At 47.5% G+C, this 15,625-nt stretch overlaps 1 long non-coding RNA gene across 1 annotated transcript in view; it reads left to right on the forward strand.

The window, feature by feature from the left end:
- The first annotated feature begins 10,547 nt into the window (after nucleotides 1–10,547).
- Nucleotides 10,548–15,625, forward strand: part of LOC140384912 (uncharacterized) — a 336,045-nt gene continuing 330,967 nt past the window's right edge. Inside the window, exon 1 of the long non-coding RNA XR_011933211.1 lies at nucleotides 10,548–10,634. This is a non-coding gene — a long non-coding RNA (uncharacterized lncRNA). The remainder of the gene's footprint in view (nucleotides 10,635–15,625) is intronic.

A 15,625-nucleotide genomic window follows, 5' to 3' on the forward strand; every position in this document is an offset into this window, starting at 1 on the left:
GGCAATACATAGGATTACACATAGTTACATAATATAGCAAAGAAATGGGTCCATTGGTCCAAATTAAGCTCCATTGGAACCCCTTAGCCTCACCCCTTATTTTCTTCTTCCTCAAATGCCTGTCTGGCCTCTCCTAAAATGCATCTATCCTATTCATTTCAATCACTCCATGTGTTAGTACAGTTCCACATTCTCACCACTCTTTGGGTAAAGAAGTTTCTTCTCATTTCCCCATTGGATTTCATGGTGAGTGCTTTATATTGATGGCCTCCAGTAAAGCTCTTTCCTCCAAATGGAAACATTTTCTCTGTTTCCAATCTGTCACAACCTTTCATCATTTTAAAGACCTCCATTAATTCCCGTACCAGCCTCCCCGAACAGGTGCCGGAATGTGGCGACTAAGGGCTTTTCACAGTAACTTCATTTGAAGCCTACGTGTGACAATAAATGATTTTCATTTCATTTCATTTTCATTTAAGGTCTCTCCACAGCCTTCATTTTTCAAAAGAAAAAGTAGGTACATGAGATCCTAAACAGCTACAGACCATTTCCCTTCTCACCAGCTCCCCCCGCCGCCCCCCCCCACCCCCCCCCCCCCGCCCCCCCATCCCATCCCCCAACACAACCCTGTCAAACCATGTTATGATGAAGGATCTATGACCCAAATGCCAACTGATCTCCTTGCCCCCCTTGTGGCTGATGGTCCAACTGATGTGTCCAGGGAAACGGGAAACGGATCTAAAAAATTTCAGATCAATATTCTGCTCAGCCAGCAAGAAAGTGCGCCAGAATAGAAATGGAGACATTGTACTTTGGGGAAAAAATGGAGAGATTGTAATTGAAGCGGGAATACACTCAGAGTTAAAGCGAGAAACTTACTTAGTGTTGCATAATGTATCAGCCTAGATTTTGCACATAAATCCCTGGAGTAGCACTTGAACCCACAACCTTATGACACAGAGGCAGGAGTGCGATTCACAGAGCCATGGCTGATTTGTAAGACTCAGAACTGACTGAAATGATCTCGGCTTCCATCAAAAACTGACATGAAAGGTCTCTGCAAACCGTATTAATTTAAAGTCACATTGATGGTCTGTGCAGGCAAGTCAAATGTGTCAGCAGGAGAATGAGTAGTTTTTATCTGACAAACACTACAACAGGGAGAAAGACTTTGGATTGGTAGCCATGGGGATAACGAGTAATGTGTTCAATGATACATTATATGGTATTTAAATGGCAATGCCATTCTTCGGTGGGGAGCAGTGAGTAGAGTCTGAGTCAGGAAGCTGTGGGTTTGAGAGCCACTCCAGAGACTCAAGCAGACATTCCAGGCTGGCACTTCCACTGCAGGATTGAGGGAATGCTGCACTGCCAGAGGTGTCACCTTTCAAATGAGACATTAATTAAGACCCCTATCAGTCCTCTCAGGTGAGTGTAAAAGATCACTTGACATTACTGTGGTAGTCACCACTGATGTATTATACTGTATATATATGGGTTTTACGGTAAGGCCCCTGTACTACAGGTACGGGGGTCGATCCCTGCCTGCTGACTCTGCCCAGTAGGCGGAGTATAAATATGTGTGCTCTCAGTACAGCAGCCATTTTGTCAACTGCTGTAGGAGGCCACACATCTCTGTGTAATAAAGCCTTGATTACATTCTACTCTCGTCTCGTTGTAATTGATCGTGCATCAATTACTTTACCAAAGATCAGCCATAATGGTATTGAATGGCAGAGCAGGTTCAATGGGCCTTGTGGTCTACTCCTGCTCCGCTTCTTATGTCTTTATGTGTTTAAAAAGTGGGGGATTCTGCCTGGTGTCCTGGTCACTATTCATCTCTTATCCATGTTACTTAAAAACAGATTATTTTGTCGCTGTCACATTGCTCTATGTGGCAGCTCGCTGCGTGCTAATTGGCTGTTAAACATTCCCTACATTACAACAGTGACTATATTTTATAAGACCACAAAGAGTCCACACCAAGTTTGTAGAAACGAAAACTTACTTTATTTTACAACTATTATTATATACAGTTACAGTAGTTCCCTACTGGGTCTTCACGAGTCGGTGCCTTATTGGCCGACTCTTCATATACATCGGCAGACATTGTTAGAGGTTCTCCACCCCCTTATCGGGGGAGCTTGTATTCTGCAAGGTTCACGGGGTAGTTCATCATTCCCACCCGTAAGACCAGCATGGGCTACAACATCCCTCACACCCAAAGCCTGAAGAATCTTCCGAAGACCATGGTGGTGGAGGGCGCCGGACTCTCTTGGCAGCTGGCTGGGTGTCGTGTACCCGAGATGCTGGGTTGGGCGGTGTGTATCTAGAAGGTGAACGCTGCTTCCAACATTAACGTCACTGTGGCTGCAATGCCTGAGGCTGCAACTCCAGAGGCTCCCCATCGGAGGCTCCCTGCATTTCCATCTCACAGTCCGAGTTGACAACCTCAGTCATGTTGGCGTCTTGACTCCATTGGGGCTCCGCTGTGACCTGATCAGGCAGCAAATATGGTTCCAGAAGAAGTTTCCAAGGACGAGGAATTTTCTGATGAAGTGGTCATCTAGACCGAATGTGATTAAGGTGCTTTTGCACAAACCAACCTTGGACTTGCACCTGGTAAGAAACCGGCCCTGTTTGGCGGAGGATAATGCCGGAATCCCACTGGGCGCTGTCAGCAAAGTTTCTAACAAACACCGAGTCACCTGGTACCAAGTGCTTGGACGGTTGATATTAAATGGGGTAACACCCTTGCTGCTCCTGGCTGTGGCGCACTTTCACACCGGTGTCTGGAAAGATCATGTTAAGGCGGGTACGCCGTCTCCGGCCCATCAGCATTTCAGCGGGAGTAACTCCAGGTATTGCGTGTGGCGTGGTCCTGTAGCAAAACAAGAAATGAGCCAGTCTAGTGTCTATCAATCCAGAAGACTGTTTCTTATGGCCCCGTTTAAATATTTGCACCGCTCGCTTCGCTAGGCCATTAGAAACCGAGGTGGTATGGGGTGGTCCGAATATGATGCACCCTATTCGCTTTCAGAAACCAGGTGAACTCTGCACTGGTAAATGGAGTGCCATTATCAGTGACTTGGAAATGGAATGCCATTATCAATGACAAGTACTTCAGGAATACATGCACGAAAAATGATGTATGTAACTTTTCAATGGTTGCCTGGGATGTGGTCACCATCATCATCATTCTAGCCACTTTGAATGGGTGCCAATCAACAGGAGGAACATGGATCCCTGAAATGGACTGGCAAAGTTGGGATGCAACCATGCCCATGGCATCCAGGCCATTCCCAATGATGCAGAGGTGCAGCCGGTGGGAGCTTCTGATGCTCCTGGCAAACAGAGCATTATTGGGCCATTTTCTCAATGTCTGCATCTAGACCCGGCCACCATACATAAGTTTGTGATAGCATTTTCATCTTGGACATGACTGGATGTCCGTTGTGGAGGTCCTTCAAGATCCTGACCTCTGTCCAGGGCGATGATGTGTGTACCCTACAGCAGTTTACGATCCTCCATGCTGAACTCGGACAGCTTGGATGAAAATGCCCAGAAGCTACCTGGAAGCTGTTGATACTGCCCTTCGTATAGCAACACGTGATGAACTTTTGCTACGATTGGCTCTTTCTTGGTCCATTCACGTTACCGGGATGCAGTGACAAGCGCGAAGTCCATGAAATTCAGAGTTGCGACTACTTTTACTATCCTGGGGGTTGATGAGCGTCAGTCGGTAACGGAAACAGCTCAATGTGTCGGCATTTACGATTTGAGTCCCCGGCCTATGTTCGAAGGAATACTTATAGGCGCTAATAACAGGGTCCAGCGCTTGATCCGTGTCAAGGCAAGGGGCGGAATCACCTTATAATTCATGAAAAGTCTGAGCAAAGGTTTATGATCTGGAACAATAGTGAAGTGGCGGCTGTGGACGTATTGGTGAAAATGTTTGACCACAAGACCACCGCCAGACCTTCATTCTCGACCTGCGCGTATTTCTGTTCTGCTGCAGTCAATGTGCGGGAGGCAAAGGCGATTGGATATTCCCTTCCATCCTCCAACTGGTGGGACAGAACAACCCCAAACCTGTAGGGGGAATCATCCCATGTGACGAGCAAGGTTTTAGTGGGACCGTAATGGATCAGGAACCCAGAAGACAACAACTGCTTCTTCACCTGCCGAAAAGCTGATTCCTGTGGCTGGCCACATGCCCACAAGTGATTCTTTTTCAGAAGGAGGTGCAAGGGGGCCAATGGTGTTGCAAATTCAAGATAAACTTGCCATAATAGTTAACGAGTGCAAGAAAAGAGTGAAGTTGGTGATTTGTTATGTTCTCGGTGTAACATAAGCGGCTTCCTTGTGGCGCACTTGACAAAGGAAGGTTCAGACGTGGAGATAACTTCAACACGTTTATTAAACTATTTACACTTCTATTACTCGGGTTCGACACTACTGCTAATCCTACTATAGCTACCCAGACTGACTAACCAGTTGCTGCAATCCACGTGGTGGGTGTAATGTTGAATCAACCCTGTGTCTCTACTCACTGACTGTCTCCACTGGAAAGAGGCAGATCATGTGTGTGGTGTCCTTTATATATGGGTTGGTGTAATGCCCTCCTGTGGTGGTGTCACCTCTGTGTGTAGCGTGAATGTCCATTGGTCGTGTCCTATCTAACTGATCTATTGGTTGAGTGTGTGTGTGTGATGTTTTTGGTGCTCCCTCTAGTGTCTAGCTAGCCTACATGTATTTACATTGATGCACATCACCACATCCCCCCTTTTTTATATGTTACATATTTTCTGCACACTTTGAGAAAATTGAACAAAACACAGGTAGATAGGTTAAGGTATATACAAGTCATGGGAACAGTGATTAAACAATAAGTCCAAATCATTCGTGTGAGTCCAAAAACCATCAATCATAATGGTCAAATGTCTCTCTTGCTTATGAACGCCATCAACGTCCCTGTGCCACAGGAACCAAGAAGTGGTCAAATCACTTCGCTGTCTGATTTGGAGTCCCTTTCTTTTTCGATGTTTGTGATGGTGCTGTCGGATGGCATCTTGTAGCTGATAAGGTGTTGATGTTGAAGAGGTACCATCAACAGTATAATTCGAGGTCATGGATGTACCATATGTTGAAGTTGGATAAGACTGTACATACTGGTTCTGGCTACGTGCTGTGCAGGAAGGGTGATCCTGCTGAAACCGTTGAAGATTGTCGAATTGGAAACAAAATTGCTGCTCGCATAAATACCTGGTGATGGTGTGAAAGTAGAACCTTGCATCTGATAGGAATATGCCGTCTGGCCAGGCTGGAGTGCAGCAAATCCTGGGCTGTAACTAAGGCATCCAGTCTGTAGTGCAGATTGCGCTTGCGGTAGTCCTCCTTCGGTCTTGATTCCATTAGTGGGCAATCCGTAGTGCTGGCCTGTTTGAGAATATGCTGCATGGACTGCTGGCTGCTGCATGCCTGAATACTGGGTTTGTCCAGCATGAGCTGTCATTGGCTGCACTGCTGGTGTGGAAAAAATGTGTGGATATAGCTGTGGTGAATATTGGTGTATTCCTCTTGGACTGTAGCCGCTGCTTGTTATTACTGACCCAGTGTGATTGTTAAGTGATCCATCCCCTGTCGTTGTGGCATCTGCTGTCACCCTGGGCGTGCCATCACTGAGGTTGTGGCACTACCTGTCTGGAGTAAAGTCCGGCTTACGTGAATCAGAGTCGGCATTTGGTTGCTCCCCATCTGGAGTCTGGTCAGTTTTAACTGAGTCAGTGTTGGTTTGTTGATGCTCCCCGTCCGGAGTCTTAGCAGGTTCACTGGAGTCAGCTGAGATTTCTTGAAGCTGCATGTCTGGAATCGGAACATGCAGGAATGCATTGACTTGTGGAGAGGTTCGAGTGAATGAGGGTGAAGTATCATGGTGTCAGTGGTCTCACAGTGATCGTCGAGTGCCTCTGTACACACTAGCTGAGGTCTGTCACTTTGCACATCTTGCATGGGAAGCGGGATGCTGTCGTCACTGGTCTCACATACCGTGGGTAGAGCCTCAGTAGCTGCTTGTTGTTCACTTGAGTTGGGTAAATTGTCAGATTCTTCATCTGGTGGTGCAAACAATGTGGGTGGACTGTCATTGTCTTGCTGTTGTCCTTCATTTGGGCTTGGACTGTCATCGTCGCTTTGTTCTTCCCTGTAGCATGATAGACCGTCATGGTCGTCCTGCTGTGCACTGGAGGGTGGTAGACTGTCATAGTCTTCTTGCTGTTTACTTGAGCATGGCAGACTTGCATCGTCTGACGCTGGTTGGTCAGAGGAGGTTGCTAGACCCACATAGTCTTGTTCGTGCAAGGACTGCGCTCTGGAGTCTTGCGTTTCTGCAATTGTAGAGTCTGTCCACGAGCTTGCTGCGGAAGCTTGTGACACTAGAGTCACATCTTGTTCATGCAAGGACTGCAGTGTGGAGTCTTGCGTGTCTTCTTTCGTAGAGTAGGGAACCCTGAGCGGTGCGTGGACCACGCTCTGTGTGGCAGCAGGCCGCTCTCTGTGGGCTTGTACCCCTCTCTGTCTCTTGGTTTCAGGCCGCAGCATAATCCTGCACTCACAAGTCGGGATGTCATATCTGCTGGGCTGAAGATCCTCAAATCCGATGAACTCGTCGTTGGGGTCGTCAATGTGCAACACGTCTAGTTGCGGATCGGATTTGGTACTGGGGTAGCCTCCCAAGGTGAAAGGTTCGTCCGAGTCGTAGTCTTCTAGGACCATTTCATCACATTTTGTGTCGGAGCTGGCATTGGGCTCACATGGTCCAGAGAAAATGTAAAGATCGGTTTCAAAGTATTCAAGGTCAGAATCATCGGTTTGGTCATAGGTAACTGCTTGTTGCAGGGTTCTTCGGATGTTAATTTCATTTCCTGGTTCAATTTGAGGCATTGTGCTGTCATTCCAGGTGAAGGAAGGTTGTTTTACGGCTTTAAAATATCTTTTCTTTGATTTGGGACGTTTCCCCTTTAAATGGGCGTGGTCCGGGGCCTCTGACGTCATGACGCATGTGACATCATGCGTGGGAAGGGTTTGTGCATGCGCAAATCGCTGTTCCTGTACCTGGGGCCATTTTCGTGATTGCGCATGTGCAGCGTCTCGCAACTGCGCAAGTGCAGTCCCCTTAGAAAGATGGCCGCCAATCAAAATTGTTCTCTGCTCCGGGATCTCGGCCTCGTGGTGTGTACTGGCTCTTCTCTTACCTTTTCTTGCTGGTTGGAGTGTGTTTTCCCCACAGTATTTGCCGAATTTGTCCAAGGCTGCCTGGAAGTCGCTCCTGTTTTGCCCTTTGGAGAAATTGAATTGTCAAACGATTTCTTCTGCTCTGGCACTGACGATGGTGAGGAGAAGCTCAGTTTTTTCAGGATCGGCCACGTCTTCCAGTTCGGCTGCTACCAGGAAGATTTCAAACATTTGCCGGAATACCTGCCAGTTTTCGCGGAGATCGCCGTGGCACTGGAGCTGCTGCGGAACCCGGATCTCGAACATCTTGCCTGGGTATTGTTGCTGGTTGTCACTGTACACGGAGGTATGGCTATATGGATTGAAACAGTTCAGTCCTGGTACCATGATTTGTTATGTTCTCGGTGTAACATAAGCGGCTTCCTTGTGGTACACTTGACAAAGGACGGTTCAGACGTGGCGATAACTTCAACACGTTAAACTATTTACACTTCTATTACTCGGGTTCGACACTACTGCTAATCCTACTATAGCTACCCAGACTGACTAACCAGTTGCTGCAATCCACGTGGTGGGTGTAATATTGAATCAACCCTGTGTCTGTACTCACTGGCTCTCTCCACTGGAAAGAGGCAGATCATGTGTGTGGTGTCCTTTATATATGGGTTGGTGTAATGCCCTCTTGTGGTGGTGCCACCTCTGTGTGTATCATGAATGTCCATTGGTTGTGTCCTATCTAACTGATCTATTGGTTGAGTATGTGTGTGCGATGTTTCTGGTGCTCCCTCTAGTGTCTAGCTAGCCTACATGTATTTACTGTGATGCACATCACGACAGTTGGGGCCTGCTGGATGGCGAGCACCTTCTCCGGGACGGGGTTCAAACCTTCGTGGTTCATCCAATAGTCGAGATAGACCACCTCCCTTGTATGAAATATGCACTTTGCTCGTCGTAGGCGGACACCAGCTTCAGAAAACCTTTTCAACACTGCCTCCAACTTGTCCGAGTCCTCTTGCGCTGAGGCTCCAGTGACCAGCACATCATTTAAGTACACCGCCGCATGCGGCAGCCCTCGCAGGATGTTTTCCATTACACGCTGTAATATTGCACAGGTGGAGGACACACTGAAAGGCACCCACGTATACTCGTATAAGTCCCTGTGAGTACTGATGATGATAGATTTGTGGGAGACCGGATCTAACTTCAACTGCAAATATGCATGCCTCCTATCGAGCTTAATGAATGAATGCCCACTCGTAAGTTTCGCGTAGAGACCCTCAATGCTGGGCATGGGGTAATGGTCAAACCGCAAAGTCGTGTTTATTGTCAGTTCGTAATGCCATCTTCGCTGCCAGTTTTATAAGACCACGAAGAGTCCACAACGCGTTTGTAGAAACTAAAACGTCCTTTATTTTACAACTACTGTGATATGCAGCTCCAGTAGTTCCCTACCGGGTCTTCACTAGTCGGTGCCTTATTGGCCGACTCTAGTTATACACAGCCAGACATTGTTTGAGGTTCCCCCACCCCCTTATCGGGGGAGCTCATATTCTGCAAGGCCCACGGGGTAGTTAATCATCCCCACCCCGTAAGACCTGTGTGGTTATAACACTATACTTCAAAGATACTTCATTGGCTTTAAGGTGCATAGCAACATCATGAAGTCATAAAAAGTGTTCTAGAAATTAAAATTCTTTCCTTATTCTGCACGTTCTACTTGTGTCTTCATGGGTTTCCTTCGGGTGCTCCGGTTTCCTCCCACAAGTCCTGAAAGACATGCTGTTAGGTGAATTGGACATTCTGAATTCTCCATCAGTGCACCCGAACAGGCGCCGTGGTGTGGCCACTAGGGGATTTTCATTGCAGTGTTAATGTAAGCCGACTTGTGACAGTAAAGATTATTATTATGATTACTAATCACTGGCTAAAAATGGATGATGGAAGCTATCAAATGGGAGCACATATGCACCAGAACAAAAAAACCCTAAGAACAGGTACATAAGAATACTGGTCTGAATTGGTCTTGTATATCTTAAAATGGAACAGCAGTAACACTGGGAAATGAGAACATGGGTCTGAACTGTGTTTTCCGACAGTGACCGGAGGCAAGGTGTTGAGTGGCTTAAGCAGTGGCTTTTAAAGGGACTCTTGCAAACTGCACAGAAAGCAACCTGGGTAAGTTCTTTCAAAGCATTTGGTGGGAATTTGTTTGTTTTCCATCCCTCACCCCACCTACAACGTCTCCCTCCCCCAATCTACTCTGACTGGCTGCCTGGGAAACATTGGTTTTCCAAATAAAGATTCCTCACTCTCTCTCGGGCAAGAGGGGAAAAACTTTGATTTCTCCTTCTTTCGCCCACTCTGTGGAAGGAAGCCCAAAGATTTAGAAAGAAAAGAAAGATTTGCATTTCTTTAGCATATTTCATGATCTCAGTATGTCCCAAAGCACTTTACAGCCAGTGAAGTGATTTTGAAGTGTAGTCACTGTTGTAATTCTCTGTGGGAAATGTAGCTGCTAATTTACACACAGCAAGGTCGCACGAATAATTAAATAAATGAGAAGTTAATCCGTTTAATAATGTTGGTTGAAGTATAAATACTGGCCAGGACACTGGGGAGAATGCTTTTGCTCTTTTACAAAATAGCGGCATGTGATCTTTTACATTCATCTGAGAAGGCAGACTGGGCCTTGGATTAACATCAGGTGAAATTCACGGCCTCCCGACGCAGCAAACGCGAACCGCTATCGGACAGAGAATCGGGTGTCTAGCCAATATCGAGCCAATAGCGAGATTTGCGCCCAACGCCGATTCAGGTGCTATGCTCCGGTCCCTCGCTGGTGGTGATAATGATTTGCATGTATTTAAATGTGATTATCATGTTTGACCCACTATGCTCCAGGCCTCCATGATGCTCCGCCCCTCTCAGGCGTGTTTATTACCTTACCTAATATATATATTACTCTTTGAACCAGCCGAGTTGATGAAATAAAAAATAGCCTTCTTTTAAAGTCGGACTAATTTAATGACTAATATAAATAATATTTTGTGAATCCTTTGTACTTAATACTCAACTAGTAAAAGAAATAAAATACAGTAAAGATAACCAACTAATTGTACAATGTAATCATGAAATAACTTAGAATTTCTCTCTCTCTAGCTATTCTATGTCTTGCCTGTTCACTCTCCTGAAGCACGCTCTCAGAAAGAGCGGGAAGTCTTTCTTATAACATCTGATAGTGAGACATCTAGTGTTGAATTGACTGTACTACATTTACATACATTGATCATGTATATTAAAATACAGAGATCACTACAAGGCGGACGTCACATGGGCTCGATTTACTACAGGAATCTACAAATGGAGACTGGGTGCCATGGTTGCTGAGGGGGAGAGAGAAGGTAAGCAAAGTTTGAAAAACTTAAAAATTGTACCACCTTCTGGGGGTGGAGGTGTTTGTGGGGAGGTGAAGGTCGCTGCAAGGGCCAGGGGGAGTGGCAAGGAGCGACTTAGTTACAACTTCATGAATTCGAGGAGCCCCCCTCGGGATCGGGGTGGTCTGGCTCAGGCTGCCATTGCTGCAGTATTTGCTTTAAATACATCCGTTGGTACAAGCTACAGGCTCCTGGCTGTTCACTCTACTGACTGCTCACTGTGTTCTGTAAATGTTCACAGAATCTCTGGTCATTTGACTCCTGCAGCCCGGGCATCTTGGTGGGCCTGGTCCAGCTCAAAGTTGATAAATCTGATGCCGTGGCATCCAGGGCATCCATGGCCTCACAGATGCACTTGTGAGCTGTAGCTTGAGAGATGGCACACAAGTTCCCGATCGGGCCCTGGAATGCTCCGGTTGCATAGGGCTATGGTGACCTTAACGGCCATCAGGAATAGGTATCCTCCTTCCCCATGGGGTACCAAGTCTGTGAGGATGTGGCACAGGTGCCGCACTGTCTCTTTATTGAGCCTCCTGTGGCACATGGTCTCCATCATTCCATTGAACGTCCAACAATGCTATATACCTTGGGCCTCCTTGGCCTGATGGGCGGCCGGGCCTTCAGGGTGTGCAATGGCCCCCGAAAATGGAGTGCCGCCTTCAGTCTGCGTCAACACTGCTACATTCTCCGGTGTCTGGCTGCCTGAGCTGCCACCAGCACCGCAAGTGGGACTGACATAACCAGCCATATTGTTATCTGTAAGGAATTAGAGAAGGAGAAAGACCGTCAATCAGTTAGGATTTACACCCCGGGATCCTCAAATCCCCCAAGCCTCCGTGACCTTTGTAGTGATCTGCATCACTGTATATACACAAGGGGTTAATGTAAATACACTACAACTAAGTAAGAACTAGAGGGAGCACCAGAGATGTATAAATAAGCAGACAGGAAGTCAGGAAGTCACTCTTCTCAGGAACAACAGCAAGTGAGCAGGACACAGACAGACAGCTCAGATGTAACAACTAGTATAAACTCTGGAGAGAGAATGAACTTACACAAGAAAGCATTTACTTCAACTGCAAGACTATGAGCTTTATTCAGACACAAGGAATAATATAATAGCTTATTGTCACAAGTAGGCTTCAATGAAGTTACTGTGAAAAGACTCTAATTGCCACATTCCGGCGCCTGTTTGGAGAGGCTGGTACAGGAATTGAACCCACACTGCTGGCCTTATTCTGCATTACAAGCCAGCTGTTTAGCCCACTATGCTAAATCAGCCCCTGACCTAATATAACCTAACCTTTCCCACCTTCTCCCAGAGTGCCATCCACCGAGCCAGTTGGCCTGGAGAACCTCAGTCTGCACATTCACTCCCGACCATAGCAGGCGCCCCGAGACCCCTGCCGGGAACATTAAAGAGACCATGTCCAGGTGCCCTTCCCCAATCCATGCACTCACCCTATGGTCACAAGGATATCCCAAGTGCTGAAGCCCAGCTCTTGAGTGTTTGATTGTTGGCTGCTGCCTCTGTGGTGCTGATGCTTCTCGAGTTCAGGCAACTGTGAAAGCTTCGTAGTTTGACTGAAATGCGATGCAATAATCATAGCCTGAAACATGGTACATGTACCCATGAGTGGCCACTTCAGAATATTTTGTTTATTAAATGGTCAACGGTACCAAAGATTTGAAAATCAACCACGTAATAGTCCACATATCACGTTAACCATTAAACAAGGAAACAACATTGTTCCATATTGGTACCAATACAAAGCTATAGAAGCTCTTTTCACAACAACAAACACACAATATCACCCCTCACGGCGTCCTCAACAGAAATGGAGGATAAGCCTGGGAACATGTTATCATCTCCAGAACTTAGTCATAGAAAGAATCTGTCCATCAGTATGTCATTTGTTCTGCGTATCAGTGCCATAGCTGTCCAGGCCCTCCAACACAACACAATCTTACTGGAACTAAATCTTGGCATCCACATATTCCACTGGCACTCAAGGAACATCCTTGATTTCCAGCGTGTTTAAGCTGCGGTGACGTACCAGTTACATGCTGCACTCACCACACCGGTAATAAAAGCATTTCTTCAATGGCGTTAGCAGGTGGCCCAGTTGGATCATGTCAAGCACTAGGTCCTGCAGCATCTTCTTGCTTCAAACAGGATTGCCTTCTGGGCTCATACGTTCCCCTGCGCCTGGCTTTTCAGGACCCAGGTATCTTGGAAAAAATTGTCCTTCTTTCCAGCTACAGAAAAGGAAAGAAACAGCAACAGCAACCTCCAGGCATCTGCAGCCACCAGCAGGGGCACGCAGCAAACACAACCTGCAGCTGTGAAGTTCTTTCACAACTAACAAGGCCAATTCCTTATTAGCAATAGCCTTCAGCTGTGAAACTGGAGGATGCTCACAGTCAAAGGGAGTTAAAGTGACCTTCAGCATAGAACCAAGAGCAGGGCTCTGCCCTGGAAGTGTTTGGTCAGACAGACAAGCAGCAACTGTAGTTGCCCCTGTTATAGGTATCCAAAATATTTAAATATGACCTGTCGGCCTCGGAGATGAAAAGCGCTCATCCTCATCCCCCTCCCCCAGGCGTAGGGGCGGCCCCCAACCTGGAACGTTTCGCAACCCACCAGCCCCGTGCCCCCCACCCTCCCTCCACCCGCCAAGCCGACTTCATTCTCGCTAATCAGATGGAAATGAATGCAAATGAGGATTAATGGTATACTCGCCATTTTTGGCCGTGAGCCGGAACTCGCAATTGGGAGTGGGCATTTAAGATAGCAAATTGATTTACACTCTCGATTTTGGCCTTTCCCACTATTTACCTGGTGCGCCTAGATCCGCGGCAGGTAATTAAATCACGCCCTATATTTTTTCTCTGCCCTTGGCGTTCGACCTCCAGCTATCATTCATCATTCTCTGTGACAAAGGAATAGACAACCTTGCTCCGCAACCTTTGTCAATTCAGCTTAGTAATTGCCGGTTGAGATATGTCCTGCTCATAAATATAGAAGATTAAAAAGCGATCTAATGGTGGTGATGTATGAGTAAATATTGTTGATAGAGAGAAACCATTTTCTGGTTCGCCTGAGGAAGGAGCCATGCTCCAAAAGCTAGTGATTCGAAACAAACCTGTTGGACTTTAACCTGGTGTTGTAAGACTTCTTACTGTGCTCACCCCAGTCCAACGCCGGCATCTCCACATCATTTTCTCTGGTGGTAGAGTCCAGTACAGGGGAGACACAACCTTCAGATTAGTGTCAGCCTGTGCAGGGGTGATGCACCAGGAAGAGCAATGGATTTGTGGAACTCTCTCCTCCATAATGTTATTGAGACTCGGAATGAATTGAACATTTCAAGACCAAAATTGACAATTATTTGTTACTTAAGTGTGTTAAGGGTTATGGAGCCAAGGTGGGTAGATGGAGATAAAATAGAACTCAGCTACGTTCTAATTAAATGGTGAAATAGGATTGAGGGGATGAATAGGCTGCTCTGTTGTTTGAATTCCATCATGGGATGTGGAGCTGCTGGCAAGGCCAGCATTTGTTGCCCTTCCCTATTTATCCGTGAGTGATCTTCTGAAGAATTGAGTGTCCTACCAGGGTCAATGCTGTGGGTCTAGAGTCAGACATAGGCCAGATCAAGTATGTATGGCAGATTTCGTTCTAAAAAGGACATAAGTGAAGCGGATGGGTTTTTATAACAATCTAGTCGTCAACTAGTCCCCATAAATGATTATTCCAGATTTATTGTTTAAGAATTCCACAGCTGCTATGGTGGGATTTGAACTCACACCTCACGATCATTAATGAAGGCTGACTAAAATCACCAGTCTAGTAGCTTTACCATTACACAACCATTCCTGCACATGATGACTCATCTTCTTTTATTACAAATCCTGTCTTCTTTCATTGCGGCCAATTAGGGATTAACAGTCTCCAAGTTAAACGTGCGACAGGCATTGGGCGCGATTCTCCACTCCCACGGCGGTTGGGAGAATCGCCTGGGCCGCCGAAATTTCCGGGGCCGCCGGTCCGACGCCCTCCCGCGATTCTCCAGAGCGGCGGGAACAGGCCAGTCAGGTTTCGCGGGCCGCAGGCCGGAGAATCGCCGGAGATACCCAAAATGGCGATTCTCCGGCACCCCCGCGATTCTGAGGCCCGGATGGGCCGAGCGGCCAGGACCAGAACGGCGGGTTCCCCCCAGCGCCGTCCACACCTGGTCGCTACAGTCGTGGGCGGTGCGTGAACACTGGGGGGGGGGCCTGTGGGGGGGCGAGGGGGGATCCTGCACCGGGGGGTACCTTAAATGTGGGGTGGCTCGCGATTGGTGCTCACCGATCGTCGGGCCGTCCTCTCTGAAGGAGGACCTCCTTCCTTCCGCCGCCCCGCAAGATCCGTCCCCCATCTTCTTGCGGGGCGGATATGGACAGGACGGCAACCACGCATGCGCGGGTTGGCGCCGGCCAACCCGCGCATGCGCGGATGACGTCTGTTATGCGGCGCCGGCCGCGTCATCTAATCGGCGCCGCTTTTACGCGGGCGACAAGGCCTCGCGCGGGTAGATGACGTGGCCCCGATACTGGCCCATTGTCAGGGCCTGAATCGGTCGCGACCGGGGCCGTTCCGCGCTGTCGTGAACCTCGACGGCGTTCACGACGGCGCGGCCACTTCGGCGTGGGGGTGGAGAATCGTGCTCATTAAATCAGACAACATGTTGGATAAGAGTGCCGCCTAATCATTTGATGTGAGGGGCTGCATTATCTTTGAATTTTGGGTCGCCTTTGCATTTAGGCAATGAGCTACAAGCTATGACCTTATGTTCGTGGGCAAGAAATTCAAAACCTAGTCCAACAACCCAAGCTGAACGCTTTACCTGCTAGATAGACGTAGTTGAGCATGGATGACCAAAAACTTGGTGAAAGAGGTAGGGCTTTTGTTG

Source organism: Scyliorhinus torazame, chromosome 10, assembly GCF_047496885.1.
Source record: "Scyliorhinus torazame isolate Kashiwa2021f chromosome 10, sScyTor2.1, whole genome shotgun sequence".
NCBI classification, from domain to species: Eukaryota; Metazoa; Chordata; class Chondrichthyes; order Carcharhiniformes; family Scyliorhinidae; genus Scyliorhinus; species Scyliorhinus torazame.